The sequence below is a fragment of the Hemitrygon akajei genome, chromosome 4 (genome assembly GCF_048418815.1).
Source record: "Hemitrygon akajei chromosome 4, sHemAka1.3, whole genome shotgun sequence".
Lineage (NCBI taxonomy): Eukaryota > Metazoa > Chordata > Chondrichthyes > Myliobatiformes > Dasyatidae > Hemitrygon > Hemitrygon akajei.
This window is the reverse complement of record NC_133127.1, coordinates 136,779,687-136,806,720: the sequence shown is the minus strand read 5'-3', so window position 1 is coordinate 136,806,720 and position 27,034 is coordinate 136,779,687. Positions and strand designations below refer to the sequence as shown.

At 39.0% G+C, this 27,034-nt stretch overlaps 1 protein-coding gene across 4 annotated transcripts in view; it reads left to right on the top strand.

The window, feature by feature from the left end:
* Window positions 1-27,034, top strand: part of tmem135 (transmembrane protein 135) — a 414,067-nt gene that overhangs the window by 235,112 nt on the left and 151,921 nt on the right. The gene's annotated exons all lie outside the window — the stretch shown is intronic.

Genomic DNA, 27,034 nt, shown 5'->3' with positions numbered 1-27,034 from the left:
TTCCCAGACTTTCTCTTATTATCTTAATTAAGTTCAAAATGTTTTCAAAATGTTCCAATTAGGTTTGTGTAGATACAGCAGGCTCCTTCCAACTCGGGCACAAAAATTCAACATTTGAGTCAAATTATATAATACCTTTCCATTTGCTCTCCTCATTAGAGAAAGTGAGTGTTTTAAAAGGATAATTTGTACACCGCATAGCAAGAGCATCTACAGCAGGACAGCTAATAAGCTCAGTGAAGACAGAGATTAATGTAAAACTGAAAGTCACTTATAGATGGAATTCAAGCAATATTTTGGAGCAAGCTACAGTAAAACCCTGTGAATCTGGCATGCTTGGGAGTTTGGTGCCAGGCTAGCAGATTTTCCAGACTTCTGGATCTATTAATATTCCAACACATTTTTAATTCATGTTTTGAATATTATACAGTAGAATAATAATTTTTCTAGGCTATTCAGCCCACCGTGTCTATGCCATAATCAGGGAAAAATACAAGACCCTAGAGCATGTGTATTACTTTTCATATCTCAGGAGTCACTTCCAAGCAAACCCAGATTTGATTAAGTATTGCACCACTTTAATTTTGCAGCACAGTCCTTGTATGGATGAGGAAAAGGATATTTGAAATTCAACACATCAGATCTGGCAAAGAAGCCCATGGTGTGCCCCCAGGGCTCTCTCAGAAAAAAAATCTCAAGAATAAGTGGAAGAATTTGCAAACTCAGCTTCCTTTTCCATTCTTAAGGCTTAGCTTGGCCAGACTAGGCCATTTTTGTGTCTGACATCTGACTTCAAAAACAGACACTTTATTCTGACACTGCCATGGATAGAGATTGCCAGAAAGTCATTGGAAAAGATTTAAGGATGTGCTTAAAAGAACTGAATCAATGCAGCATAACCGCTGATTACTGGGAACATCTGGCCTATGATCGTTCAAAGTGGAAAAGGAGCATTTGGAATGCTATTGAGTACCTGAAGGGTATTAGATGGCAGCATGCAGAGGCCTAGTGCGAGGAGTGTATAATCTCACAAAATACCCACCCAAGCACTCGTCCTCTCCTAACTGTGGAAGAGTTTGTGCTTGCCACTTTGGGCTTTTTGCCACCACAGAACCTGCAAAGCTAGAGAATATGTAAGCCATCCCTGATCCTGAGGACACTGAGTTCCTGATGAAATGTCTCGGCTCAAAACGTTGACTCTTTATTCCTTTCTGTAGATGCTGCCTGACCTGCTGAGTTCCTCCACTATTTTGTGTGTGTTCTCTTATTGGGTGTGAACTATTTGAGAATGCTGAAACAAGCCAACGCACTTTAGGACACTTCAACTGCTCCTCTAACTTTTTCACCTAATTTATTCTTGATTTTTTCTGTTTTAAAGAAATAAGCCTTTCTGCATTTTGTGTTTTTTAAAAAAAAAATCAGTATTTTAATGTAGCACAAGAGATTCTGCAGTTGCTGTAAATCCAGAGATTCACACACAAAATGGTGGAGGAATTCAAACCTGCAATGTAAAATTTAAATGTCAGTATTTAACTATAATTCTTTTAAACTACTTCATGGATAAATTGTTTAAAAGGAAAAGATTCTGAATTCCTCATTCATTAACCCCACAAATGGGGAGGGGAGGGGAGACACATTAGGCTGATGAAATTGAACACGCTATTAAATATCATTTTGCATTGCTTACATGACAGGTAGAAACGGAAAATATGTTAAAATCAGGAAACCAGTCTCAAATTTACCAATTTCATTTGATTGGCCAGAGTATTATTTTCTTTAAACAAAACCTTGTTCTTTTTTTTTAATGTGAAATTCTTCCATCCATACTACTCCAATTAACAATGAACATAATTGAGGCAAATTGATCATTATTCAGCAAAGTAATGTATGATAAGCTGTTACAGCACTGAATTTATACACGTCCTGGTATTTAGCAGAAAAATTAGCATTCACTTGGGAAATTTGGACCACTTGTATCATTCCCTTTTAACAGTGGTTCTTTTTCTCAAGTAGAATGAACTTAGAAACACTTTACATTTCTTAACAGGATACATCCTGTTACGCTTCTTTGCTTTCTTTCTTACTTTCAGTAAATTACAGTTTATTTTCATGAAGTTATGTTATAAGTTGCTGTCAATGAATTCTGTATTTAAAAAAACACTTATAATGTAATTACATTCTATTGAAGTTTAGCACAAGCGTATTCTTTATATACTTCTCACTGAGTGGGCAACACGTTTAGGTGCTGTAATTGGTCTCCCTCTTTTTCATTTGATAAATGCATTACTGTCAATTGTGAGCTTTATTATCAGGAGGAATCTTTGGATTGAGTTTGATTTATAAAGAAGGCGGCGCCAGCAAACAAAGGCGAGGTCCTTCTGACAGTTCATGAAACTACTTTTTTTGTTACTTCGTTTTCTTTTAATAAAATTCTTCTAAGCTTGGAACCTGTGTTTTACATTTTGATGGTGGTTTTTGTTTTGGGCTGATTGAGTGATCTGGTGCTCTAGAAGTTTCATGAGGTTTCGAGCGCAGTGTGTGGGCTGGAGATGGGATGCGAGCCCATGTTCGACTCCATTTATCGCAGATCTTGCCAATCTTTCGAACAAGATTGAAATCAACGAGGAGGAGAATGGAAGTAGTGGGTGTTCAGCACTGTCTGCCTGCGTTTGATCGGTCTCCCTCTCCTTTTTGCTCGATAGTGCCGGAGTTGGGCAAGGTTTAATTGATGCGGTTTGTGGATTGTGTTTTTGGTTTCTAGTTACTCCTTTTTTTCAATATAATGTATTTTTTTTTATTGAAGTTCATCATCAAACAAACATTTCCATAAGATGTATTTCAGACATTGTACATATATATCATATAATCATATATATCACAAATCTCCACAAAGTATTTATCTGAGGTATACACTCATAGAAAAGTGTGGAAAGAAAAAACAAGCAAAAGGAAAGAACTATGTACAAGTAGGGAGTGATCTTTTTTTTAACAACAGATTCATTAATTTGTGAGAATAAAATCAGACCTTTGAGGCATTAACACACACAAAATGCTAGTGGAACACAGCAGGCCAGGCAGCATCTATAGGGAGAAGCTCTGTTGACGTTTCGGGTCGAGACCCTTCGTCAGGACTAACCGAAAGGAAAGATAGTAAGAGATTTAAAAGTGGTGGGGGGAGGGGGAGATGCGAAATGATAGGAGAAGACCGGAGGGTGTGGGATGAAGTTAAGAAGCTATGAGGCATTATGTAGTTAAACCATTTTACTCCTTTTTTATTGCTATTTTGGGCAATTTTGATCAGGCGGATGGCTCTGTGGCCCGCAGTCAACAAATGATAAGAGCTAATTTGAACTGAACTAAACTGAATATTTCTAGACTGTATCAATGTGATTTTATGTTTTATATTCTGTGTTCTTTGTTCATTTTTTTGCCATTCACATGATTTTTTTTTAATGCGTTGAGTGTTTGATGTTTTTTTGAACGGGTACCATGATGTTTCTTTCATGGCTGCCTGTGGGGAAGTGAATCTCCAGGTTGTACACTGCATACACAGTCTGATAATAAATGTATATTGAATCTTTGTATGTGCTGTGAATAATTTATCAATGTCATCTGGTTCTATCGTCAAAGGATGGGACAGCAAATAAAATTATTCTCATTCCTGTGTATAATTCATTTGCCTTAGGTGAAAGCTGAAAATCAAACCTATCTCTGATTTCCTCCAGAGCAGAATAATCACCAATACTGAGCATGTTTGTAATGAATTTTCCCTCTCCACCTGAATGTTGGATAAGAGTGCAGTTGAAAATTATGTTGTGCACAGACTTTTGATGTTTGGCTTGATCACTGTACAATATCAGTATTTCTACCCAGATTTGTATACAGAACATAGACGGTACAGCAGAGGAAGAGGCCCTTTGGCCCCCAATGTTGTGCTAAATCAATTAAGCTAGTAATCAAATGGCTAACTAAACTAATCTCTTCTGCCTACACAATGCCCACGTCATTCTTTTTTGCTCACATTACCTATCTAAGCGTCTCTTAAAAGTTGTTCCTGTTTCTGCCTCTACTGGTACCACAGGCAGTGCATTCCAGGTATCCACCACACTCTGCATAAAAAGCTTGCCTGTCACATCCCCTTTGAGGTTGCTTTCTCTTACTCTCTGACATTAGACATTTAAATCCTGGGGAAAAAGATACTGTCTGTCTACTCTATCTATGCTTCTGATTATCTTATAACCCGCTAACAGGTCTCCCTTCAGCCTCTGCTGCTCCAGAGAAAACAACCTAAGTTTTTCCAACCTATCATTATAGCACCTGTCCTTTAATCCAGGCAGCATCCTGGTAAACCTCTTATGCACCCTTTGCAAAGCCTACATGTCATCAGGTAGCACTCACATCTACTGTGATTAAATGCTTTGAGAGGTTGGTTATGACTAGACTGAAATCCTGCCTCAGCAAGGACCTGGACCCATTGCTATTTGCCTATCACCACAATAGGTCAACGGCAGTTGCAATGTCACTGGCTCTTCAGTGGCTCTGGACAACACAAACACCTATGTCAGGATGCTGTTCATTGACAATAGCTCAACACTTAATATCATCATTCGCACAATCCTGATTGAGAAGTTACAGAACCTGGGCCTCTGTATGTCCCTCTGTAATGGGATCCTCGACTTCCTTACTAGAAGACCACAATCTGTGTAGATTGGTGATAACATCTCTTCTTCGCTAACAATCAACACTGGTGCACCTCAGGGGTATGCACTTAGCCCACTGCTCTACTCACTCTATACCCATGACTGTGTGGCTAGGCATAGCTCAAATACCATCTATAAATTTGCTGATGATACAACCATTGTTGGTAGAATCTCAAGTGGTGACGAGAGGGCGTACAGGAGTGAGATATGCCAACTAGTGGAGTGGTGTCACAGCAACAACCTTGCACTCAACGTCAGTAAGACAAAAGAGCCGATTGTGGATTTCAGGAAGGATAGTGAGTTGTTTCAAAATCCTGGGTGTCAAGATCTCTGAGGACCTAACCTGGTCTCAACATATTGATGCAATTATAAAGAAGGCAATACAGCTGCTATACTTCATTAGGAGGTTGAAGAGATTTGGCATGTCAACAAGTACACTCAAAAACTTCTATAGATGTACCGTGGAGAACAGGCTGCATCACTGTCTGGTATGGCGGGGGATACGGGCTACTGCACAGGACCGAAAGAAGCTGCAGAAAGTTGTAAATTTAGTCAGCTCCATCTTGGGTACTTGCCTACAAAGTACCCAGGACATCTTCAAGGAGTGGTGTCTCAGAAAGGCAGCGTCCATTTTTAAGGACCCCCAGCACCTAGGGCATACCTTTTCTCACTGTTACCATCAGGTAGGAGGTACAGAAGCCTGAAGGCACACACTCAGTAATTCAGAAACAGCTTCTTCCCCTCCGCCATCCGATTCCTAAATGGACATTGAACCTGTGGACGCTGCCTCTCTTTTTTAATGTATATTATTTCTGTTTTTTGCACAATTTTTAATCTATCAATATACATAAACTCTAATTGATTTACTTATTATTTTATTATCTTTTTCTTCTATTTTATGTATTGCATTGAACTGCTGCTGCTAAGTTAACAAATTTCACAACACATGATAATAAACCTGATTCTGATTTTGACATCCTTCCTATAATGGGATGACTAGAGCTGTTTGTCATACTCCAGAGATGGCCTAACTAGAGTTTTATAAAGTTGCAACATAACTTCCTGACATTTGAACTCAGAGTTCTTTGACAAATAAATGCAAGCATGCCATATGCCTTCTTAACCACCCTATCAACCTGTGTAGCACCTAACCTGGGGAGCTTGGATTCCAAGATCCCTCGGATCATAAACACAGTTAAATGTCTTGCCCTTAACAGTGTACTGTCTTTTACATTTGACCTACTAAGGTGCAACACTTCACATTTGGCCGGGTTAAAGTCTACCTGCCATTTCCCTGATCATATCTGCAACTGATCTATATCCATTTGTATTCTTTGCCAGTCACCTACACTATCCACAATACCACCAATCTTCATTTCATCTGCAAACCTAGTAACTCACTCATCTACGTTTTCATCCAGGTTATTTATATACATAACAAACATCAGAGGTCCCGGTACGGATCCCTGTGGAACACCATTAATCACAGACCTCCAGCTAGAGACTAAGTCCCTTTGACTTAGTACTCTGTCTTCTATGGGCAATCTAATTCTCAATCCAAATAGCCAATTCACCAATGACCCCATGCATCTTTGTCTTCTGGATGAGTCTCCTATGAAGGACCTTGTCAAACATCTTACTAAAATCCATGTAGACAATATCCACAACTCTACCTTCATTAATTACCCTTGTAACCGTGTCAAAAAATCTCCAGGAAATTTCCTACCACTGACATGAGATGCACCAGTCTATAGTTTCTTTGGTTCGCCTCTTTAATAATGGAACAACATTAGCTACTCACCAGTCCTCTGGGACCTCACCTGTGGCTAGAGCGTAAACAAAGATATTGGTCAAGTCTCCAGCAATCTCTTCTTGTGCTCCTCTCAATAACTTGATGTATATCCCATCAGGCCCTGGAGTCTTAAAAACGTTAATGCTGCTTGAGCCCTGATACTACCTCCTCCTTTACCTTAATGCCCTAGCATATCAATCCTCTTGGCATTGATCTCCCTAACCTCTGCATCCTTCTTGTTGGTAAATACTAATGTAAAATAGTCATTAAAGACCTCACCCACATCGTCTGCATCCTAGCAAATGTTCCCCTCCCCGCTATCCATGAGTGGTCCCGCCCTCTCCCTAGTTATCCTCTTGCTCTTGATGTATGTATAGAATGCCATGGGATTTTCTGTAATTGTACTTGCCAATGACTTTTCATGGCTCCTCCTGGCTTTCCGAGTTCCCTTCTTGAGTTATTTTCTGACTTCTTTATAATCCTTTCTAGCTCCCTAAATTCAACCACTCTCTCGACATCCAAGGTTCTCTTACCTTCCTTTTGACTGAAACATACCTGTCCTTTACTCTGTGCAGTTCGTCTTTAAACACTCTTGACATGTCAGATGTGGACTTGCCCAAAAATAGCCATTTCTAATTAACTGTTCACAGTTCTTACCTAATGCTCTCATAATTTGGACTACTCCAATTTAATACTTTCCCACAAGGTACATACTTATTCTTATCTATAGTTATTCTTAAAACTTAACGAGTTGTGGTCACTGTTCCCTAACTCTTCACTTACTGAAATATTTGCTTTAACTTCGGCTTTAGCTTCTCAAGTTTAAATTCTATAGTCAAATAAATGACTCCAAAAGACATAGCATTCTTAGCCTTTGCCTGTTCTCACCTATGTCTGTTGAGCCAAAGCCTGACCACTCTAGTGCTAGTCCATTCCAACAATGGCAGCTCTGCTTAAACCTAACTTCTTTATTTTGTTCTAATAACCCAAGCCTACCTCTTGCTCCACAGACAACTATCGACAGACACGGTTTGCTTTTTAAAATTGACTCAGCAATGAACTGCCCCCTACATTGAGTGCTGGAAATAGTTGATTGATTGCTGACAAATAAATTGTATAATTATTCTTGATGAAAGCAAGTACTGAGATATTAGGTACTAAGGCAGTCTGGTGTACTATTTTCATTATAGGAGGAAGAAGGAAGAAAGGAAATAAACAAAGAATTATTTTTTCTACTAATTGTTTGATTTCCTTTAATTTATGTCATGTGGCGAGCAGTGTTAATCCAATCTCCCATAAAGCGAGGTTATTCGTGTTAGTCTATTCAGATAATGAGCACACAGTGTATGGCTTTTACATGGAATCTATGTTTTGAAAGGGAGTGATTATTCACAAAATCATTAACATGCCTTCTTTGTTATTTGTCCTTGTGTGATGAATAACCTGATGGTGTCCAGATAGCTTTCAGTAAGTATAATACTGGTAGAGAGAGTTTGTCTCATGCATATTTGTCATGGTTTGAGCATCTGATTTCAGAGCAGCTCCAGCTTCATTACTTAAACTACCAGTATGTGTTCTGCTCTAGTTACAGATTTTTAAAAACGTATTTAATTTTTTGTTTGCTCAGCATAACAAAACTTCCAATTTCCAAGTACATTTACATTTCTTCCCCTCACAGATATCAGCTATCAGAACACTTCCATCAAAGTATAGACATCACCACCACATCCTATACAAAAGCCCTTATTAGTATAGCAGACAGGTTTACATCTACGTATTGTAGAAAAGGTTGCCCAGTTACAGATTTAACGTTTTATATCGGAATGTTTTTTCTTAGTGATTCACCTTTTGTTTCTGTTCATTTTGAAAAATCTTTTAATATTTAGTATTGCATATCTTCATCCTACTGTAGAATTTCAAATTAATGCGCTGAAGGCTCGAGCTTACTTTATTTGACGTGAAAGCAGTCTAGTGATTTACGACTTTTCAAACTTGATTGAATATTAATAGGCAATCAAACAACTATCACAATGAAATGTGTCATTTGGAATTCATTTAAAGATCTCTAGATTTTATTGTGTTTGACCTGTACTGGATATTGATCACTCCCTTGAAATATTCTACACTGTTACCTGGAATATAGATTCTCTTGTGCATGTCAGAAGTTTTGATGTTACAGAGTAAATTTTCATAGTTTTCAGTCAAACGCTTTATATCCTTTCTAAAGAAGACATTACTTCTAATTCGATTGATATGGGGAAGCATTAATACATTGTACGCAAATACCTTTGTATTTACTGATGTGTTAGCTGGTGCTGCTGCATGCATTGGTATTTGCTTAGTGATTATTTTTATTCCTTGCATTGGATTTCTTGATACAATTAGGTAAAATTATCTTTATCCAGGGAAACTCCCCATTTAAAACTGCTCAATCAATAATAAATAGCCCAATTGTTGTATTCTGTCATGTAAGGTAGAAAGAAGTGCTATTTTCACTGTGTAAGTCCTTAGAACTATGTTATAGGAAGTAAGATCATAAGTTACAGTTCAAGTTCAGTTTGTTGCCATTCAACCTTACACATCTATACCTCAAAGTGAAACCAAGGTTCACAACACAGTACATATACAGTACATATACAGTGGCATACAAAAGTTTGGGCACCCCTGGTCAAAATTTGTGTTACTGTGAATAGTTCAGTGAATAGAAGATAAACTGATCTCCAAAAGTCATAAAGTTAAAGATGAAACATTCTTTTCAACATTTTAATCAAGATTAGTGTATTATTTTTGTCTTGTACAATTTAGAGTGGGAAAAAAGGAAAGGAGCACCATGCAAACGTTTGGGCACCCCAAGAGATTTGAGCTCTCAGATAACTTTTACCAAGGTCTCAGACCTTAATTAGCTTGTTAAGGCTATGGCTTGTTCACAGTCATCGTTAGGAAAGGCCAAGTGATACAAATTTCAAAGCTTTATAAATTCCCTGACTTGTCCCAACAATCAGCAGACATGGGCTCCTCTAAGCAGCTGCCTAGCACTTTGAAAATTAAAATAAGTGATGCCCACAAAGCAGGAGAAGGATATAAGAAGATAGCAAAGTGTTTTCAGGTGGCCATTTCCTCAGTTCGTAATGTAATTAAGAAATGACAGTTAACAGGAACAGTGGAGGTCAAGTTGAGGTCTGGAAGACCAAGAAAATTTTCCGAGAGAATTGCTCATAGGATTGCTAGAAAGGAAAATCAAAACCCCCGTTTGACTGCAAAAGACCTTCAGGAAGATTTAGCAGACTCTGGAGTGGTGGTGCACAGTTCTACTGTGCAGCAGCACCTGCACAGGTATGACCTTCATGGAAGAGTCATCAGAAGAAAACCTTTCCTGTGTCCTCACCACAAAATTCAGTGTCAGAAATTTTCAAAAGAACATCAAAACAGGTCTGATGCATTTTGGAAACAAGTTCTGTGGACTGATGAAGTTAAAATAGAACTTTTTGGCTGCAATGAGCAAAGGTATGTTTGGAGAAAAAAGGGTGCAGAATTTCATGAAAAGAACACCTCTCCAACTGTTAAGCAGAGGGGTGGATTGATCATGCTTTGGGCTTGTTGCAGCCAGTGGCACGGGGAACATTTCACTGGTACAGGGAAGAATGAAGTCAATTAAATACCAGCAAATTCTGGAAGCAAACATCAGACTGTATGTAAAAAAGCTGAAGATGAAAAGAGGATGGCTTTTAAAACAACGATAATGATCCTAAACACACCTCAGAATTCACAATGGACTACCTCAAGAGGCACAAGCTGAAGGTTTTGCCATGGCCCTCACAGTCCCCTGACCTAACCATCATCAAAAATCTGTGGATAGACCTCAAAAGAGCAGTGCATGCAAGTTAGCCCAAGAATCTTACAGATCTAGAAGCCTTTTGCAAGGAAGAATGGGCGAAAATCCCCCCAAACAAGAATTGAAAGACTCTTAGCTGGCTACAGAAAGTGTTTACGAGCTGTGATACTTGCCAAAGGTGTTACTAAGTGTTACTAAGTACTGACCATGCAGGGTGCCCAAACTTTTGCTTTGGGCCCTTTTCCTTTTCTGTTATTTTGAATCTGTAAAAGATGGAAATAAAAAAGTAATCTTGCTTAAAATATTAAAGAAATATGTTATCTTTAACTTTATGCCTTTTGGAAATCAGGTCGTCTTTTACTTGCTTACCTATTCACAGTAACAGAAATTTTGACTGGGGGTGCCCAAACTTTTGTATGCCGCTGTAACTCACACATATACCACAAAATAACATAATCACAAGTAAATTAATAAATAATAAGGTGCATTTATAACACAAGTTTAAAAAGTAAACAGTATAACTAGAAAATTCATATGTGATGAGACATGGGTGGTGACAAGGACTTCAGTAATCTTATGGCCTGGGGAAGAAGCTGTTTCCCATCTTAACAGTTCATGTTCTAATGCTATGGTCCATTCTGCCTGATGGTGGCAGATCAGGGATTGTTGGATGGATGGGTGACATTACAGTTTGCCCTCCTCATCCGTGAGGGATTATTTCCGGTCCCTTCGCGGATACCAAAATTCACGGATGCGCAAGTCCCTTATTCAGCCTGTTTCAATGCGGTGGACCTTAGGACCCAGCGGAACAGACCTTATTTAACCTGTCTTAGTGCAGTGGACATTAGGACCCAGTGGTAGAGATCTGAATCTGCAGTGTTTCTGTTCACGAAAATAATCACGATAACGATTGAAAATAAAATGGAAATAATAAAGCGATTGGAAAGAGGTGAAACGCTATCGGTCATTAGAAAAGTGTTAGGCTACGTCGGTCAACGATCGGAACAATTTTAAAGGATAAAGTGAGAAAGGCTGTGCCCTGATGAAAGCTACAATTATTACTAAGCAATGCAGTGGTTTAATTATTGGGTTTTGGGGTTTTGGGTTTTTGATCCTCCACATCAACCCGGCATGGTGGAGAGCGCACTCGATAGCGGTCTGTCACTCGATCGATCTTGGGAACTTCCCGAGCCTGGCACTGAAATGTGCGTTCTTAAGTGTTTTATATGCATAGAAAGGTAAAATATATACTGTATACGAATGCAAATGTTTGACTAACTGACACTAAATAATACCGGATGTACCTGTTCCGACTTACTTAGTAAGAGAACTTGCAATTTTTTTCGATCCCGATCCACAGTAACCCACACACATCCTCCCGTATACTTTAAATCATCTCTTGATTACTTATAATACCTAATACAATGTAAATGCTATGTAAATGGTTGTTATACTGCATTGTTTAGGGAATAATGACAAGAAAATAAGTCTGTACATGCTCAAACAACGAGTGCAGGAAGAGCACTTCCGGGCTTTTCGCAATTCACGGTTGGTTGAATTCGCGGATAAGGAGGGCCGACTTTATTGACAAAGCTAGTATTTTCTTGATTAAAGAGATGATGTTAAGGGATCAGGTGAGATTGTCTGTTATGTGCATGAACATATTTGATTTAAAAGGCCAAGTGCTCTAAGGCCTTTTACTTCACTGATCTGGGATTACATACAGATTTAGAGACATAATTTCCTACATGGCAATTATTTACTGGGGTGGTGAATTACAAGGAAATACAGACATTTATGAGGTAATTTGCTACTCCTTACATCTTCATCTCAATGCATGAAAATCAAAAAGTGCAGATGCTGGAAATCTAAAACAAAACTAAAAGTACTAAAAAGACTTAGTGGTCAGGCTATATATGTGGGAAGGATAGCTGAATTCTGATGTAAAGTTTTCAACTTGAAGTATTTACTTGTCCTTTCCCCACAGATGTAGCCTGACTTGCTGAGTTTTTTTTATTTAATGCATATAATGCTGTGCATTCATCCGGATGGAAATGTGGTGCCAGAATACCACCGCTGAAATGGCCATCCAGCTAGAAGGTTACACTCTTTTCAGGCTGACAGAATTCCCATGATCTCTGGCAAGACCTGCAGTAGAAATGGGTATGTATGTTAGTAAGAACTGCTGCATTAACACTTCAGTACTGACAACCCACTGTTCGCCTGTTGTAGAGTCCTTGATGTGCAGGCCCTTCTATTTCCAAGGGAATTCACTGCTATTGTGATTGTGGCTGTATACACCCTCCCCCTTCTGTAAAGCATTGTAGAGGTAGTATCATGCTTGGTGGATGCTTTTCAGCAGCAGGGACTGGAAATCTGCTCAGGATTGATGGGAAGATGAATGCCGCTAAATACAGAGAGATCCTGGATAAAAGCCCGAAAGCTTAAACTGGAGAGGAAGTTCGTCTTTCAGCAGGGCAGTGGCCTAAGATACACACTGCCAGAGAAACCATGGAGTGGCTTCTAATGAAGAAAATTGATGTCCTTGAGTGGCCTAGTCGAAAACTGATCTTAACCCATTGAGCGTATCTGGCAAGACGTCAAGATTACTGTCCACTGTTGCTCCCCCAAATAACCCGGCACAGACTAAGCAATTTTACAAAGAGGAAAGGGCGGATCTTGCTTCACCATGTTGTGCAAAGCTATCTAAATGGGCTACTGGCTATAATAGCTGCTAGAGGTGGTTCAACTAAGTTCTGAGCAAAGGTGGATGAATACTTTTCAACTACTGACCTTTCAGATATTGAATTTTAATTTTTTTTATGCTTTGCGATTTCCTCTATATTTTGGGCTTTGCTGTGGAAAGAGCAGCATGTAATTGACAAATACAAATTTGCAGTTAAATTGATGAAAATCCCTGGTTGTAAAACTCATTTATTTGAACAAATAGTTGGGAGCTGAATACTTTTTGAAGGCACTGTATTGTGTCATTGATGACTTTTCCCACCAAATATCACTGAGAGGAAAATCCAGATGGGTCTTGTTGTGGTAAAGATACTTGCAGGTCGGGTAAAACTTGTATTTATGGTGTTCATTCTTTCCTTTCACAATTCTCAGAAATTTATTTTCAGAGTTAAATCCACCATTTCCTTGCACAGGATAGTTAAGATACATATGAGGTGTTAGCCTTTGATAATCTAGAGATTGAGTTCAAGAGCCTTCATAAAACTGTGTTTAGAGCACACCTGTGGTATTGTGTTCAATTTTGGCTGCGTTGTTATGGGAAGGATGTAGAAGGTTTAGAGAGGGTGAAGAGGCAATTTATCAGGTTGCTGGCTGGATTAGGGAACATACCAGTAAAGACAACTGACAGAAGCAATGTGGTGTACAGGATCACCTATGGAGACTGCAGCAGGAACTACATCATCCAGACAGGACATTTATGGGAACACAGACTGGTGGTGTGGAGATATGATCCACTCTCCACTGATCTGGATACACGAAGACCAAGAAGGACATCATTTTAATTGGGACACCGTGGAGGTTCTGGTGCAGGCAAACACAATGCAGGCATGAGGATGTTTAGAAGTGTGGTTCTCTTCTGATAATTCCGCAAACAAGCATATCAAAATAGATGCCATTAATGAACCCCTAAGAGCCAAAGAAGCATGAGCCAATAGAATTCAAAGGCCAACTGAAAGGATAGCCAATCAGGACTGAGGCAAGCGAACGGGGGCCTATATAAACCTGAGCACTTCCAGAGAGAAACACCAGCAACTGCACGTTGAGGATGTCACCTCAACGGGTGAAACATCTGCAGGCTAATTGCCAAGCTCAGCAATTTTAAGTTGATTGTTTATGCAGATGTTGATTTTACAGAGTCACAAGTGCATGGAACACATGGCAGATATAGTAAGGACATTTAAATCACTGTTAGATTGGCTCATGGATGAAAGAAAAGTGGAGGGCTATGTGGGAAGGAAGGGTTAGATTGACCCTGGGTAGGGTAAATGGTTGGCACAACATCGTGTCCTAAGGAGCCTGAAATAATCTGCGTTCTCTGCCTCCAAGACAGATAAAAATAAGACAAACCAGACCTGCATTATTTTTTTTCAACCTGAATTTTTTTTAAAATCAGCAATATTGCCTCTCTGTATCCATTTAGTTGGTAGTAACATTGAACTTTTTTCAAATGGTCTCACGCTGGCTTCTAGTGAAATTAGTCAATCAATGACTCATTGATGCAGTCGAAGTTGGAGGTGTTCTGTTTGGGTTTATGTCTAAAATTATTTGATTTCATGTGACCTCAGCCAAGTAAACAGCAAGTTGTTGATGTTTTTATCATATGAGTAGATTGCTAAAAGTTTAGAATGTCACGGATATCTAAATCTTATTTGAAAACCCCATCCACGATGTCACAGAATCTATATAACATAGTGACTTACTTGATCTGCATTCCAGTGCCTCCGGAACTGAAAAGCTATTAGTGGTGCAGTATTGGTTTTGAACATCAACATAATTTCCAGCAATGCTGTACATGCATTCATCTTCTGGGAGTAATTTCCTTTAGGGGAGTTTCTTCTTTGCTAGCACTTTAATGATACAGATGCAGAAGCTGAGGGTTTTGGTCTTTGCACACCGCTCTGTCATTGCTCAGATGCTATTCCTTCTGCCCCCCCCCCCCACCCCCACTATTCCCGTTTTCAATTGTCAAGTACAACACAAGGCCATCAGAAATAGGAGGCTACTTCCTGGCTACTGTTCAGAGGCCTGTATATATCCTCCATCAGGGTCTTTTTACGCTTGCAGTTTCTTAACTTTACTCACAAGGATTCTACATCTTCTATCTTATGTAATTTCTTTCTAAGGATTTGATTTCGTTTTGTACTAATAAAGCCATCAACACCTGTCTACCTGCTTGTCCTTTTGAAACAATGCGTATCCTTGGATGTTAAGCTCCCAACAATGATCTTCTTTCAGCTACGACTCTGATGCCCACATCATTACCTGTCAATCTCTTAATTGCACTGGAAGATCATCTACTTTATTCTGTATACTGTGTGCATTCAAATATAACACTTCCTCAGTCCTCTATTCATACTCTTTTCAATTTTGCCCGCATGTTACATTTCAACCCTTTACAGTGACTGCCATTTTGCCCTGTCATCTGCCTGTCCTTTCTCACTGTCTCACTACACACTGCATTGCTTTGTATATCAACTATACCATCCTCAGCCTTATCACTTTGCTTCCCAGCCCCTTGCCAAATTAGTTTAAAGGCCGTTCCCCCCCCCCCCCCCCAAAAGGCTCTAGCAATTCTGCCCAAGGATATTGATTCTCCTAAGGTTCATATGTAACCTGTCCTTTTTGTACAGGTCATACCTTCCCCAGAAGAAATCCCAATGATCTAAAAGTCTCAAACACTGCCCCTGCATTCATCTGCTAAATCATCCTGTTCTTATCCTCATAGGCAGCAATCCAGAGATTACTGCCCTTGAGGTCCTGCTTTTCAGCTTTGTGTCTAACTCCCTATATTCTTTTTGCAGAACCTCATCCCTTTCCCTACTATGTTGCTGGTATCAATATGTACTACAACTATTGGCTGTTCACCCTGCCCTTTCAGAGTGCAGTGGACCCAATGTGAGATGGTTACAGAATCTCCTCTCACGACTTCACTCCACCCTCCCTTCCCTTCTGAGCCACAGAGCCAGACTCAGCACCAGAGACCCAGTCACTATAGTTTCACCCTGGCAGGTCATCGTCCCCGCCCCCCCCATAACAATATCCCAAGCAATATATTTTTTGTTAAAGGGAACAGCCACAGGGCTACTCTGCCCTAGCTGGCTATTCCCTTTCTGTTTCCTGTCATTTACCCAAATACCAAATACTTGCTTCCTGCAGCTTAGGGATGACCACCTCCCTGTAGCTCCTATTTATCATCTCCTTATCCTCCTGTATATTCTGAAAGTCGCTGATCTGCAGCTGCAGTTCCAAAGCACAATCTTTAATGATCTGTAGCTGGATACACTTTGTACAGGTGTAGTTTATCATGGAGACTGGAGGTCTCCCAGTGTTCCCACATCTCATATGAAGAACATATCACCAACCTTAGATCCATTCTCAATGCACTATGTACTAATATACAAAGAAAGAGAAAAAAAACTTACTAGAAATTTACTTAGAGCCTCTGCCTGTTCATACCAAAGCCTGTTGGGCTAAAGTCCGACCACTCTAACCGTGGCCCACTCATAACAATGGCTACTCCCACTGTGGCCACTCTGCTTAAACCTCACTTCCTTTTATTTGTTCAAACAAAACTTTCTCCCAGCGAGACTTTTTGTTTTTTAACAGCTCCCGCTCTACACACACCCTGCGCTCTCCCTCGTTGTTTCACTCTCAACCAACAAGACTTTTTGATTTTAAATGGCTTCAGTGATGCTCAGATCCCGCTCTTACTTGCTGCTTCAAAGTGTGACTCAGTCCCAACGTGACTTGTTTTTAAATGCTCAGCTCCTGCTCTTTCACTTGCTGCTTCACACTATGACTTAGAGAACATCCTGCCTTTCCACCTCTTCCCTATTCGCCTTCAGTTTTGTTAAGAATTATGTAACCACATTGTCCCCTTCTGCTCCTCATCATGCCTCTGCCTCTTCTGTAACTCTTACCTTTGTTTTCCCCTTCTTCATTATCTCCCAGAAGCCTCTTCACTCTCCACCTCCATCCTTCCCTTTTATTTAACTCATCCCTTCCTTTAACTGTAGACAGCGATGGCCAGTACAAAGTGCCTGAGTTCTTCCACCACCATAAAGAACCCATTGTAATATATTAATAGTATCTTGATGCTTAGAAAGGAATTATTAGGCTTACATTGAGGCTCATCAGAAAAAAAAACGCATCAGGTGATCTCCAGTGACGAATGATTAATTGTCGTAAAACTGGGGTATTTCTGCTAAAGGTGAGAAGTGGAAAATTGCTCCTGTGATATGCATTTTGTAAATGAGTTATAGTGCTTCCTATTTTCTTACAATATTTAAAGCCAGTAGTGTTTGTATAATTATATTCATATAAAGGATTACCATTGAACTTGCTTGTGAGTATCAACATGTGATTTACACTGAATATTATTATTATTCGGTACAATGATGCTTTTGGAACATGTCACCTTCACAAATTTGATACCAGGGCTTGTTTATATTTGACAAATATCCTTCTGTGTGGATGTTCATCTGTGGATTAGCTTTCACAGATAAACATATGGTAGCCGAAAAACTGTACTGATCTGATACAAGAAATAAAGATAATTAATTAAACAAGTAACTTACTGATTAAGAGGCTTGTAATGTAACATTTGCAATTAATTCTATTGATTCTTACTTTACATTGTGCTACGTGATTCTATAATAGTTTGCTTAATAATTGAATGTTGAATGGTAGTACATTTTTGCTGTTATAACATTTTATTGGCTTCTCTGTGACTACATTCATATGCATTGGTAGAGTACCAGATGGATTATGATATTCTGGTCCTGTTGAGATCATATTATAAAGCCAGACTAAATGGAACTACTATAATAGTCTAGAAACGTCTCAGTGCTGAGTGCATATTTGAGCTAGAAGAGGGAACAAGAGATAAGGACTTTTGTTGTGACTGTGTATTCGTTGGATGTTAATGAATGCCATGAATATAGTTACTCTGGCGATCTGACAACTGCCTGACCATTTTCAGCAGTTTGAAGGATATAAGGTAGCGGCACGGTAGTATAGCAGTTAGTGCATTTGCTTTACAGCGCTCGCAGTCACCAGTTAAGCTTCAATTCCCGAGTAGTCTGTAAGGAGTTTGTATATTCTCCCCGTGATTGTGTGTGTTTCCTTGGGGTGCGCTGTTTTCCTCTCATATTCCAAAGACGTATGGTTAGGGTTAGAGAGTTGTGCATATGCTATGTTGGTGGCGGAAGTGTGGTGACTCTGCAGGCTGCCCCCAGCACAATCCTTGGACTGTGTTGGTTATTGAATCAAATGTACATGTGACAAATAAAGTTAATCTGATCAACAGTCTTTGGTATGAGAGAAAGACAGGAAAGTACAAAACCATTGTAAACATGGGTGTGCAGTGAGAAATAGAGGAGATTCCAGTCTGAACTGGAAATGTTGAGAGAGAGGAAGCAACCTTTGAGTTAAGTGGATGTGGGAGTTGGTCTTGTTGTTTTGTTGTATTTGGTTTTTGACAAACATCTAATAACTGATGCTTACTAGTGTTCAACTTTGACCAAACTATATAACTTTAATGTAAAATTTCTTTTGTGGAATTTATTTACTCACATCTGGGAGATATTCTGTCAATTTTATTCCTTCATTCTGCATTCTCCTTAAGTGTTTCAGTTTTTTTTCTTTTTTTGCCTTTCATTATTTAAGATATACTTCTAGTTTGTGTTACAACGTCTCATATATCTATTTTCACATGCAGCATGCTTTTTCAAAGGTTGTTTGGATTTGGTATTTGCTTTTGTCAATTTTTGATAGTTATAAATTGAATCTATACTGATGGTCAGATCAGAATGCATGTAATTTTTTTGAAAGTAAAGCAGTATCTGATTTATAGTTCTTGGCTGAAAGGACGGCTGATTTTGATGGTGTGAGCTAGTGGAAAAGATAAGTTGACAGTAAATATTGCTGTTAAGTATTTATGCTTAAGGAGATCTCTGGAAAACGTAGTGGCGTTCAAAAGAAGAATTGTGAGTTAAAGAATTCTTCTGTAGGAAGTCTTATAGTTTAAGGACCCATACCGAAGGAATATTTTTGTATCAGAATGTCAAGAGAATAAGAACCCTTCCTCTAAAAAGTTAGCTTTAATTGTTGAGGTCAAATTTTTACAAAATATGCAGTATACTTTATACATGACTCAAGAAAAGAGAGGTTTGGGACGAAGCAAAAATTTACAGGAAGATATTCTGAAAACTTACAGGAAACAGGCCAGAATGTAATTGTGAACAAACTGCTAGGTTATTTAGTGCTTCCTGCCTGTCGACGAAAGACAAAGAACTTCACTTAATTATGAGAGTGGAATTTTTGCAAAACTGCTTCCATTCATACAGTAACCGATTTTTCTTGGTCTGTCAGGATCCCATTGGCGTAATCATAGCATCATTAGCTCAGATGAATTGACAAATATTTTCCACAGATCACTCAAGTAACTGGTTGCTCAGTAAATATGATTCTTAATTATTTTATTCTGAAATTAAAGCAGAAATTGGAATTTTTATTCTCCCATTACTATGGAGAAACCTCATTTTGTAACTGGTATCTTGGCGTCTACATTACTGCTGCATGTATTTTTAAGCCAGCACTTTCCACTAATTTGCTGTCTAATGTCAAACAGTCTGACATCTGTTTTATTGTATTGTACTAAATAATCTTGTTTACTGCCTTGGTTAATGAATAGTGTTTGGAATATTATGTTCAATTTTGGTCACTCTGCTATAGGAAATATGCCATTAAACTAGTAAGAGTGCAAAGAACTCTTGAGTATGTTGCCAGCTGTAGAGGATGGTGCACAGGCCAGTATGTAATTCATTAGACTGTAGAAGAATGAGGGGTGATCTTACAGAGGTGCGTAAAATCATGAGGGCATAGATAGGGTGAATGCACAGTCTTTTTCCCAGTGTTGGGCATAGAATTAAGATGAGAAGGGTAAGATGTATTAGGAACCTGAGGGGCAACATTTTCACCAGAGGATGGTCAGTTCATGGAATGAGCTGCCAAAAGAAGTTGTTGCTATAGGTACATTAAAACATTTAAAAGGGACTTGAACAGGTTCAGGTTCTCTGAGGGTCTAACCTAGTCCCAACATATTGATGCAGCTGTAAAGAAGGCAAGACAGCAGCTATATTTCATTAGGAGTTTGGAGAGATTTGGTTTGTCAACAAAACACTCAAAATCTTCTGTAGATCTACTGTGGAGAGCATGCTGACAAGCATTCTGACAAGCTGTATCACTGTCTTGTATGGGGGGAGTGCTTTGGATGGGTGGGCTGCTACTGCACAGGGCCTATCTTGGGTATTAACCTCCATAGTACCCCGTCACCCAGGGCATGCCCTCTTCTCATTGTTACCATTGGGAAGAAGGTACAGAAGCCTGAAAGCACAAACTCAGCAATTCAGGAACACCTTCTTCCCGTCTGCCATCCGATTCAATGGACATTGAACATATGAGCACTACCTTACGTTTTTTTAATGTATATTCTGTTTTTGCACTGCTTTTAATCTATTCAATATACATATATACTTAATGTAGTGTTGGCGTGTGGCCAAGTGGCGTTCGTCTAGTGACCTGATGGTTGCTAGTATGAGCCTTGGCTGAGGCTGCATGTGTGTCCTTGAGCAGGGCACTTAACCACACATTGCTCTGCGACGACACCGGTGCCAAGCTGTATGGGTCCTAATGCCCTTCCCATGGACAACATCAGTGGCGTGGAGAGGGGAAACTTGCAGCTTGGGCAACTGCCGGTCTTCCATTTAAAAAAAACTTTGCCCAGGCTTGCGCCCTGGAAACTTTCCAAGGTGCAAATCCATGTATCAAGACTAACAGAGGCCTATACTATACTTATTGTAATTGGTCTGCTTGCTTGTCTGTCTATCTATCCATCTATCTATCTATCTATCTATCTATCTATCTATCTATCTATCTATCTATCTATCTATCTATCTATCTATCTATCTATCTATCTATCTATCTATCTATCTATCTATCTATCTATCTATCTATCTATCTATCCTTTCTATATTATCATGTATTGCATTGAACTGCTGCTGCTAAGTTAACAGATTTCACCACACAAGCTGGTGATAATAAACCTGATTCGGATTCATGCATAGGAAGGGTTTAGCAGGACAAAGACTGAATGCAGGCAACTGGGGCTTGGTTAGATTGGCATCTTGGTTACTGTGGACCAGTTGTGTTGAAGAACATGTTTCCATGCTCTATCAATCTATACTGTACTGAGTGTCAGCCCTTGTGTATTCTTTTCCCAGTTTAAATTGTTAACCCCATTTTTCGGATGTGACATCGGCCGCATTTTTCAATGGTGCTCACTTGCTTTACTTATCAAAATGTTGGTTAATAGTAATATGCCTTTCATTTGATTAGCCTCTTTTCAATTCAATATAGCATCCTGACAGAATCTCCTGGTTCTTGCTGGCAGATATCCCCACTGCAGGTGAACTAGGCTACACTGATGTGAATGGCTGTAGTTCAGTCATAAAATTGTAGAGCACAGAAACGGGCCCTGTGGCCCACTATGTCAATGCCAACTATCACACTCATCTATAATAATCTCTCCTATGTGAATTAATATCATGTTCTCCTGTGCCAGCTCATTCAAATATAGTACTGTGCAAAAGTCTTAGGCACAGCTCAAAAAATTATGTGAAGCAAAGATATTTCAAAAAATAACAAAGTGCAAAGTTTCTAAATATCAAAAAAACTATAAAGAGCAGTAAACAGTAAAAGAAAATCAATATTTTGTGTGACTACCATTTGTCTTTAAAACTGCATCAATTCTCTTGGGTAAGCCTAGCAGCAAATCTGCTGGTAGGTTGTTCCAAGCATCTGGGCGAATTTGCCATAGTACTTCTGTAGACTTTGGCTGGCTCACTTGTCTCTGCCTCTCCAGGTAATTCTACATGGCCTTGATGATGTTGAGATCAGGGCTTTGCGGAGGCCATGTCATCTGAAACCAGATTAATAATCTATGGTGCCTCAGACTTTTGCACAGTACTGAATCTACCCCGATGCCTCCTAAGTGTTGTTCCCGCCTCCACCACCACCTCTAGCAGTTTATTCTAGATACCCCTCAGATGCACATTAAACTTCCTCCCTTTAGCTTTGAGCATAGCTTTAGATTCCCCTGTCCTGGGAAATAGATACTGGCTACCTGTCCCGTTTGTGCCTCTCATAATAGTATATAACTCTGTCATGTCACCACAGCTTGTTCACTCCATGAGGATTGAAGCCAATTTAACTAAACTTGTGAATCTTTCCTGCATTGCCTCCAGCATAATCACACCTCGTCAAAGGTTGGTGAATTTCTGCAACTCTGTATCCAAGGGTGGTGGATGCTGGATCATTGAGACAAATATGTGATAGATCAAGGAAATATGGGTTCCATCTCTACCTTCTGATCATCAGATCCAGGATTTTCCAAATGTCTGTTTGGCCACTACTGAAGCAGTGATATCACTGAATTTAAGCTGTCTTCCATACCACCTTATGTATTACATTTGGCCTTGGCTGGTTTTCTAGAGATCATGTGCGGGACAGAATTTGATGCCAATGAATATGTATCTTATGAGCAGATGCTTCTGCTCAGGCAGATGTTAGACTGTACCTTTGGTATAAATTTGCTAATCTGAAGAGCCAAATGTGGAAATTAATGTGAGCTGGAAATATTGGAAATATTGCTGATACTCTAAGCTGTAATATATATCTTAAGGCCTTTAAACTAGAATCAGTGAAGCACGACTACAAGCTAAAAGCTAAGACTTGTAATCTCTGTACAAGTGTTTCTGGTATGAAGACACGTACTACTCATATCTAATGCATGGCTATGTAAAATAGCTATGGGAGAGAAGGGAAACAAAGAAAGTACCAGGGACATGTTGAAAAAATGAATGTGGTAAATTGAAATTATCAGAAGGTCTGTGCTGTTAATTCAAAGACTTGTTTGTCCTTGTTTCAGTGATGTTACAATTTCAGAGGCACAGGAAGAGCTTGTAGAAGAGCTAGGGCATTTTCTCTGTGTTTTGCTGAACAGTTAATCTCAATCTACCCTATTAATTTAATTTAATTGCCTTTTTGACTCATTGCAGTTTGTGCAACTTTATAAGGCCCCCAGTCTGGCTGTCCTATTTGTACCGTTTGTATATGTTTAAAAAGTTTACTTCAGAATGTGTTTAATTAAAAAATACAACAAATGAAGGAACTCAGCATGTCAAACAGTTATGTAAGCAATGGAATGGTTGATGTTTCAGGTTAAGACCCTGTGAAAGTCCTGATGCAGGGTCTTCACCCAGAATGTTGACAATCTCATTCTCTCCACAGATGCTGCTTAGTCCACCTGTTTTTCTAGCGGTTTGCATGTTGCTCCAAGCAAATTTCTGGCATCTGTAGTCTCTTATCACCTCATCAAGTATTTATTTATTTATTTATCTATCTATTTATTGAGATACAGCATGGAATAGGCCATTCCAGCAACCCCCCCGCCCCGGAAGTAATCCTAGCCTAATCATGGGACAATTTACGATGACCAGCTAGTTCGTCCCTGGACTGTGGGAGGAAACTGGAGCACCTGGAGGGAACACAAGCGATGGTGGAGAAAATGTACAAACTCCTTAACCACAGTGGTGGGAATTGAACCCGGGTCACCTGTACTGTAAAGTGTTGTGTTAACCACAACGCTACTGTACCACCCCTTAGTTTATGATAAGTTACTTAGAGCATCCTGAGAGCATGTAAGGCACCATACAGTTACTGAAATGTGCATTTACCCCCAAGTGAAATTTGTCTCAGTGATTAGAATTTTAATCATAAAATTTGTTTACAAGACAGTGTTTTATACATAACTGCAGGTAAAGGCCAGTTCTAATGTTTCAGAATGCATTTCATAAGGAAAAACAGTTTTTTTCCCCTGGTACTGGGAGGAAAATAGTTTTAACTTAAATTAATTTTCTTCACATACAATAGTAGTGTTTTAGAGAGCAGCACAGGATACAGGTCATAAATTCTTATTATTTTTGGACCCATGCTATAGGAAGGATGTGATTAAGCTAGAGCGGGTGCAGAAATGTTGCCTGGTCTTGAGTTATAAGGAGAGATTGGATAGGCTGGATCTGGTTTCTCTGGAATGAAGGAGGCTGACGGATAATGTTATAGAAACTTATAAAATTTATGAAGGACATAAATAGGGTAAATAGTCAGTCGCTTTCCCAGGGTAGGGAGTTTAAAATTAGAGGGGAGTGAGAGTGGGAAGATTTAAAGGGGATCTGAGGAACAAGTTTTTCACATGGAGTGTAGTGAGTATATGAAACAAGGAGGTGGTAGAGCCAGATCCAGTCACACCATTTAGAACACAATTGGTAGGTACATAGATAGGAAAGTTTGAGATGATGTTGAGCCAAATAGATTAAGTGTAGTAGGCATTTTGGTTGATATGGATATGGATGAGTTGATGCAAAGGAACTGTTTCTGTGTTCTATAAATCAATCAATCTATGACACTTTTGGAGCTGCATGTCTTAATTTGCTGCTGGTTGTAGAATGTTGGTAATTTAGTACATGTACACACAAAATGCAAATTAATACCAGAGCAGCACTAATGCACAGTCAAATATTTGACTAGGGAAATCTTAGTTATTGTTCATATGCCTGTGTTCTCATCTACTTGTAGCAAACAGCACATGACTTTGCATCCCTAAAATGACTGACAATTTTGGATGTAATTAAAATCTGAAAAGGGGACAGGAAACATTATTTCACATTTTCGGTAGTTTTGCTCACATTTTTTTTTTACAAACATTTAAATAATAATATCTGAATAAACTACTGACAAATTTATATTTAAGTAAGGTGCAGTTTTTAAAAAACATATTAATTTCAAATCTCTGGGCTATATGTGCTTAATGTTGCTTCCTGTAATGTTGCAATGGAATTTGGTTGTTAAGTGTTTGTAATTGAAACATCCTAGCTAATGATAATGTTACTATTCTTCAGCATACTACCTGGAAAGTTTTACTTGAATGCAGTTTGAAATAGTTAGAAATATTCTAATTGCCAAAGAATATATATATTTAAATTATGATGTATGTTTCTCCACTGGCGCTGCAACAATACAAGTACTGATTTGATGGATTCATGTGAGAATGCCCTTAGGGTTAGGGGAGAGGTCAGGGTGGCCAAGTCTAACTTGCTGTGAACTAGAATGAATGTACTACCATGGACCAGCTTATAATCAGAAATGAACTGTGAAATTGGGTATGCATGTTGCAGATGTTACAAATTAAAAACAACCGGAATAGCAAAGGTTGAAAATAGTTGAAGTATTATTAGCTACCCAAAATAAATTAAACTAAATACCCTTTCAGTTCAAAGAATTTTATCTTTATTTCTTGCTTACACTTTTAAGTCCAATCCTAATGTAGATTTCTAATAAATTCCTTCATTGAGATATGTTTAGAGGAATAAAGCCAGCAGTTGAAAATGCCTTGGTGTTGTGACTTAATTAGCTATTTACAAAGAGCAGGCTTTTGGAATGCAGTATTTTTTTCTTCCTGTGTAATATTTTATTTAGGACCCAGCAACAGACCATGGTGACACATACATCCCTCCCAAATCTGTCAATAAGTCTCAAGCTTACAGTGTGTACTGGTAAATTCGAGACAATATGGATGAATAGCTGAACTCTAGCAGCTGCCTTAAGAGCAGGGTGCCAGAGCCAATGTGATTCAACCTAATGATCTCAAATTGGATGCACCAGTTATATCACCCAGTTATTTAGTTTATATTAAGTAGCATATTTCTTTTTATTTAAGTAATGACCATAAATTTTACGGGTATGACCTGGTATAGAGTCTAGTTGCTTAATCTCCAGCAAGGTAGAAATGAAGATGCTATGGTTTATGTTGCTCTTTTACTTTAGGGAGGGGAAGTTTTACTCAACAATGTGGATTAATGACAGATGAGAGCAGGATTGTGTTCAGTTATGAACACAACTGGGTCATTTGATGAGCTGAGGTACATCAATAAGTAATGGATGCTTCTGCATTGCACTGAAGGATGATTGTTCACTGGAGAATTGTACCACAACAGGAAGAGGGGAAGACAGGCAGGAAGTAAAGCAGTACTGATGGCAACCATTATGGAGACCACTGGTTATTTTCCCTTTGAGAATGGCTGGATACAACATTTGCTTACATAATTGACTTTGTGTACAAGATTAGTTTTATGTAATTATTTTCCATTCTCTTCAGTTTGCTGGAAAATTACACAACTTTTACCTGAATCCATTGCTGCAGTTTGTCACGAGTGTTTAATACAATTAGTGAATCTAGTTTTAAAAAGGTATCGTAAAATAAGTGTTGTTTGTAATCAAATGAAGCCTCGCCCTGCTTCCAATTCATTAGTGATGTCAACAAATAATTAGGAAAGTTAATAGAAAAATATGTTCGGGTTGAGATGTTCTCTGATTTCGGCAATTTACTTGCAAATGTTTTGACACCATGCGAGGAAACATCGTCAATGCTGTTGATTGTGCTGTGTCCCCCGAATGCTTGGCATTTATATACCTTTCAATCAGCCGATTGGATGTTCTTTTGGAAACTGAGCTGTAAATTGGCATGACCAACTCTCCTTAGTCTCTCCCCATGAATATCAAGAGGGGCACAAGTTCGAATGGGCCTTAGCAAAACTCATGGAGCAGCATGCAAGAGAATTCATAGAAGCATGGTTTTCTGTGAACAATTATCTGAACAAACACGTAGACCTCAATCCCATTTATGAGCCTAAACAGTTCTATAAACAAACACATAGACGACCTCACTCCTATTCATGAGCCAATGTGGACATATTCCTGAGCACAACGCAAGAAATTCACCACACAGCCAATCAATGATGAGGTTGCTTCCCCACATCCCAATTGAGTTTCCAAAATGATGTCCAATCA